Below are 6998 nucleotides of genomic sequence, written 5' to 3' on the forward strand. Positions count from 1 at the left end.
AGTTGGTGCTAGGTAAGGTGCCTGCTTTGCAAGTGCTAGCCAAGAAAGGACCGTGGTTCGATCCCCCAGCGTCCCATATGGTCCCCCCAGGCCAGGGGCAATTTCTGAGTGCTTAGCCAGGAGTAGCCCCTGAACATCAAATGGGTGTGGCCCGAAAAAAAAAATCAAACCAGATCTTCCATTTGAAACAATCCAGGCAAGAAAAAAGTGAAATGACATATTCAAACTTTTTTCTTTCATTTCATTTTTAGAATGTGTATAGAGCATTCTTAAAAACAATAATAATTTTCAAAGCTATAAAACTAAATAATATGGTAATGAGCACTGTAAGAGGAGTCCATACCATAAAATATTGTTTAGCTGATCTTGAGCATCCAATTTTCTTTCCTAAAAGCAATCTAAAATTGCTTTCAATTTTAGAAAAAAACTTTCAACCTAGAATCTACTGTCCAGCAAAACTCTCACTTACATGGGAGGGAGGGTTAAAAACATTTTCAGATAAAAAAGAACTTGCAATATTTGTGTTAATCAAACTACTCAAAAAGCAATTACACAAACCAAATCCCCAATTATAACAACAACAACCCTTATACAATATAATGGCACAACAGCCCTTTCTGTCAATAGTGTCCTTAAATGTCAATGGATTAAAGTCTCCTGTTATGAATGGATACAGCTGTTTAGTTTGTGCAGGTGTCCAATCAACTGATATATATGTATATATATACATATATAATGTTCTAATGCTTTTATCCACAGAAATGGGTACAGAATGCTTTTGGAAGCATTTGGACTCCTGCTACAGTGCTCACTATTAGTAACTTTAATGTCTTACTTTTACTATGTCATAATAACTCCTTGATCTTTTTGTCTATAGTGGTACTTATAGATATTGGTTGGTCACCTCGCCAACATAGCAATGCAATACTATACTATATTAGACTCAGAAGACAGGGATCATTATGATAATGTCATGACAAAAATTGTAATATATTCATTTTTCTATTTGATTATGCCTGTTAATATATGTCCACAGATAGCAATGGAATATGCAACTGCATGTCATGATCTCTTGTTACAGAGCTTGTTTATTGAATGTTATTGCGATCTGTTTTCAATTGCAGGTAGTTTACCATTATGCCATAATGCTCACAATTTTAGAATGCTTTTAGAAAAGGAAATTGGATGCTCAAGATCAGCTAAACAATATTTTATGGTATAGACCAGGGGTCCTCAAACTTTTTAAACAGGGGGCCAGTTCACTGTCCCTCAGACCATTGGAGGGTCTGACTGTAGTAAAAACAAAACTTATGAACGAATTCTTATGCACACTGCATATATCTTATTTTGCAATGAAGAAACAAAACAGATACAAATATAATATGTGGTCCATGGGCAATAGTTTGAGGACCACTGAATAGATTCCTCTTACAGTGCTCATTACCAGATCATTTAGTTTTATAGATTTGAAAATTATTATTGTTTTTAAGAATGCTCTATACACATTCTAATCCATGAAGCATTGCTTCAGTAAAGTTTACCCTCACCAATCATGATTGGCCTAGAAAATGGAAAAACCTTTCCATTTGACTTTTAGGCTTTATATTTCTTAAGCATTCTGTCCCATTTCACTTGGGTTAGCTTTTCAACTGTAACCCATGGATCGATCTTCAGTGTCTGTCTATATGTGCACATGATATCTGTCTAATGTCAGTCTGTGATATATGTAATGTCTATATTGTATGTTGTCTTTCCCCCTGTCATATATAGCCTCTCAATTTCACTCTCTCACTCCCAATTTGTTATTTCTTCCCATTTAACTCTTTTACCCTCAGTTCTTAGCTCTTAGATATAGATCTGAAAGGCATATATTGGTGTTATTTGATGTTATATGATACTTAAATTTCATTTAGATTTCTAGCAATCTAGTTCATAGCTGTATCAGACAATAATCTCTCAAATGCTCACTTGGAAATGTTTTGGAATTCACAATGTAACTTGATTGCTAATGGTTTATTAATCTCTTTACAAATGATCTAAAATCTATCTAAAGCCATTGTGCTTTAGTTTTTAATGTTGACTGTTCCCCAATGTTAAAAGTAACCCCTAAATTATTATTTAGACTTTACCTTAAGTTTGAAAAATTATTAATAAAGCATAAGTCTATATTATAGAACCTCAAACCTATTAAAATCCTTTTATGTTAAGATACATGATCAAGGGGCCAGAGAAATAGCATGGAGATAGGATGTTTGCTTTGCATGCAGAAAAACGGTGGTTCGAATCTCAGCATCCCATCTGGTCCCCCGAGCCTGCCAGGAGTGATTTCTGAGCTTAGAGCCAGGTACATCCCTGAGCACCGCCGGGTATGACTCAAAAACAAAACAACAACAAAGATACGTGATCAAATTGAGCTTTATGAGAGGAGAATTTTACTCTGAATTGTTTAGATAGGCTTTGAAATTAAATATAAATATATGCATCTATATGCAAACTCACAAAAAGTTTATTTTATGAAGATGTTAATATACCAAAAGGAAGACATGAGAATAAATACACTACATAAATATTGATTACCAGAATCTAGCAAAAACATGAAATCAATTTTTCCTTAGAGATTGAAATATAAACAAAACTGCTAATTCTTTGCTTTAGATTCCTAGATTCTCATACATAAGAATATTTACATATTTAGAGTCATCCAGTTTGTTATAATAATCATAGATACATCTTATCTAAGTCCCAATCTTGTCAACAAATCAGATTCTTCATAGTCATTCTGTTTGACTGATTTTATTACCATATTACCAATAAAATTCTTTTTTATTAATTTTTATTAATATTCAAATTTCAGATATGCAAGAAAATTGACATCAAATATATATTAAATTTAAATTATAATTACATTTTACTCCATTAATTATATTCTTCTAATGACTATTAATGACCTCTTGGCTCAATAATGATTCTATTTAAAGTACTGTTAAATTTTGCTCATAAAAATATGGGGCCTGAGAGATAGTACAAAGGGTAGGGCACTTGCCTTCCATACAGTCAACACAACTTTGAGTCATATCTCACACCTTACATATAAAGTCTATTCAAAATGGATTAAAGACCTTTAAATCAGACCTGAATTTATGAAGTTCCTTGAGGAAAACATAGAACACTCCAAGACTAAGACATCGAAGAAGCCTTTGATGATAAGACGCCAATGGCAAAAGCTGTTGCATCAAACCTAAATAAATGGGGCTATATAAATACTAAAAAGTTTCTGTATAGCAAAAGAAGCATGGGCTAAAACTAGAAGACAGCTAACTATTGGGAAATTTTTTTCTACTCAACACATCAGATAAAGGTTTGATATCTACGATATACAAAGTACTCACAAAGGTTATCTCCACAAAACCTAAAATAAAATCAAAACATGGGGAGTGGAAATGAAAAGATGCTTCTCTGAGGAAGACCAACAGATGGCCAACAGAGACACATGAAAAATTGTTGCAACAACAACAATGAGATATCATCTTACACCAATGAGAATGGCGCGTATCAAAAATAATGGGAACAATTTCTGTTGGCCGAGATGTGGTGAGAAAGGAACTCTCATCCACTGCCCATGGGAATGCTGTCTCGTACAATCTCTATGGAAAACAGTGGAGGGTTCTCAGTAAAATAAAAATTGAGCTGCCATATGACCCAGCAATCTCTCTTTTGGGTATCTATCCCAAGGACAGAAAAACATTCATCCAAAAAGATGTATTGCAGCACACAGTACAATAACCAAAACTTGAAATCAACCTAGATGTCCAAAAACAGGTGAGTGGATCTTGAAGATGTAGAGCATATATACAATCATAAAATTTGCAGTAACATGGATGGAACTAGAAGATATTATATTAAATGAAGTAAGCCAGAGGAATAAGGATAAATACAGAATGAAATCACTTATATGTGATATTTAGAATAACTGCATGAAGAAATACAATGATTGAAATGGTAGCTATCTCAAACACCATAGGCTCCAGAGTATATCAAGGAGAAAGAAACAAATTGAGTAGAAGAGATGTAACACAAAAGCCTTTATTTTTTTATATACCTCAAAGAGACCTGCAGTAACATATACAGCTATTAGATTGAAAAGGTGTTCCCATCTAACGATAAGACAAAATCAGAAGACTTGTCACCCTTTGATCTGTGCAGAAGCCAAGATAGCTATCTACAGATGACTGACTGTGAAAACCATGACTGGGCAGATTCTATCCTAGGACAAAAAAAAAAAAAAAAAAAAAAAAAACCCTAGCCTAGGTTTTGGTCTACGATCTGTCCAACAACCAAGATCTCTCATTCCGGGGGTCTGACTCAGACAATTACAACTGAATGGGTCTTCTGGAAACATTACAAAAGACTCTATCCCAGGCTCCATCCTAGGATCAGCGCAATGATCAAGACCACCAACTACAGAAGACGGACTAAAACGGCAGTGAAGGAACAGAACTTCTAGAACCGCAAAGAAAGTCTTCATTATAAGCGCCATTCCTTGACCTGTGCAGATACCAAGATCTCTTGATTCAGAGGTCTGATTTTATCAACCATGATAGAGCAGAAGTCTTCTATACACAAAAGCACCGAGGGAAGAGTAAATGAACATGCAAGAATAACTTCAAGGGTGGAGAAACCCTGTATCTCTTAGGCTCGCGAGCCACATGTGGCTCTTTACACTTTTAATTTGGCTCTTCTGTGTGCCGGGTGGCCTCTCCAGAAGTCAGGACTCTGCTCCTAGCCTCTGTCAGTGCCTGCCTGCCCTGTGTGCAGCCCCTGCTGCCAGCTCCAAGAGTGTAAGATGATACCCAGTATCAACCCTAAACAAAGGTGTTCCCCCAAGGTCATCATCATCCTTTCTTAAATCTCTTCCTTTGATATGTAAAAGCCCACTGAATACGTACTTTTGTCTCTCTTGACCTGAAGCCTCCTGGTATTGGGAATTGGTTTTAATAAAGAAAGAGGTGTTCTAGCTTTTGGGGCTCAAGGCAGAGAGTACAAGATAAAGGCCATGGACTCCATGATCATCCTTTCCTGGCTAGCTTGGTTTATTATTTCTTTCCTGCTACCCTGCTTCTTCGGGCCAGGTTGGGTGGGGTTTAGAAATACAGTGCCTGGAGTGATCTTAAAACACATATTTTATTTTGCACAAGAGGGGCATCTTCCATGAAGGGATTCTCAACCCTGAGTTTTCTTTTCTGTGGATTCTCATGTACTCAGTGTACTCATTCATGATTAAAGTTGTGAGCTAATGCCCTTAAATGCTGTTTTTCATATTCACTATGACTTTCTGCATAAGTGCCAATCAGAAATTTTTTGCAAGAGTGGAAATATTTCAATATCTCCTTCACAGACACAGCTATCTCAGAATCAGATTCTATTTTGAAAACATCCATCGTACGTCTCACTGTAAAAACTACTTGTGAAACTCTCCTGCAGAGAAATATTAAATTCATAGAGAAAATGGACAATGTCTGCCAAATACACAAGCTTAGCTACCCATTCCTTGTCCAACTGGGGCTGTACAAAGTCAGAGTTCTGCTCTCACAGGAACTGTACTACTTCTTCCCTCTTGCCAACAAGGCGAGAGAGCACCCTTCCCCTGAACAGCCACTTTGCTTCTTCATGGAGAAGATGCTAGTAGTGGGCATCCATACTCTCACCCAGGGTGGTAAATAGCCTGGATTTGATCACAATTGTGAATTTCACAAATTATCTTTACTGTGTCAGCTGTCACAGAGTTTAGTTGAGCAGGGAGTTTTTTTGAATCCAGTCTATCATACAATGAGTGAATACAATGTATGGGTGTGCAACTTCTGTTTCTTGTGACTACACAAAAACACTGGGCCATGAACAGTGCATCATCTGTACATACATCAACACATCAGATTATTATTCTGAGTAAAATGAGTCAGAAGGAGAGGTGTAGACACAGAATAATCATTTGTGGCATATAAGAATAATAAATGGCAATATGGCTATAATATCGGAGTCCTCAAACTTTTTAAACAGGGGCCAGTTCACTGTCCCTCAGACCATTGGAGGGTCTGGCTGTAGTAAAAACAAAACTTATGAACGAATTCTTATGCACACTGCATATATCTTATTTTTCAATGAAGAAACAGAACAGATACAAATACAATATGTGGCCCGCGGGCCATAGTTTGAGGACCACTGACTAGAGAAAATAGAGATGAGGAACAGGAGGACTAGTCCATAATAGGAAGCTTGCCATAAAAAGTGGTGAGTTCAGTTAGAATAGAGAAAGGTACATTATGACATTGATAGTTGGAACATATCACTGTGGACAAGAACTGAATGCTGAAAATAATTGTGACATGCATGGTACCCTTTAATTAACAATATTGCAAACCACGGTGTCATAAAGGAAATTTTGCGAACCTCAGTGTCATGAAGGAAAAAAGAGATAGAGAGAAAAAAGCAAAATGTCTGCCCCTGACATAGGCAGAGGAGAGGGAAGGGGAAGGAAACAAGGACAATGGACATTGGTGGGGGAAAGTGCATTGGTGATGGGTGGTGTACATTCTATGATTGAAACTCAAGTATGAATAATTTTGTAACAAATATGCTTAAATAAAAAAGTTATTTTTAAAATGTTTCAGGCACTATATTATAATTCCTTTATGATATATTATATGCCTTTACCAAAGTGCCGTTTTTGTTTTAGTGTGTATTTTAGTTTGGTTTCTTGCAGCACACATTAAAGTGTCAATAGATTTTTTTTCCTTTCAGTGAAATCACTACTTTTCTCTGGAACACTGTTCTTGCTTTTAAAGATTGTTAAAAGGTTTTTCTCTATTACTTGTTTCATCTCCATATTGTAGGGTTTCAAATTTTCAGCACATTTTGATTATCAAGAGGAAATGTTTTGAAACATTCTGCTTCCTTATTATCAGAAATCAAAGCATTTTTCCTTGAGAAAGGTGTTCACTATC

This window comes from Suncus etruscus, chromosome 6 (genome assembly GCF_024139225.1).
Source record: "Suncus etruscus isolate mSunEtr1 chromosome 6, mSunEtr1.pri.cur, whole genome shotgun sequence".
Taxonomy (NCBI): domain Eukaryota; kingdom Metazoa; phylum Chordata; class Mammalia; order Eulipotyphla; family Soricidae; genus Suncus; species Suncus etruscus.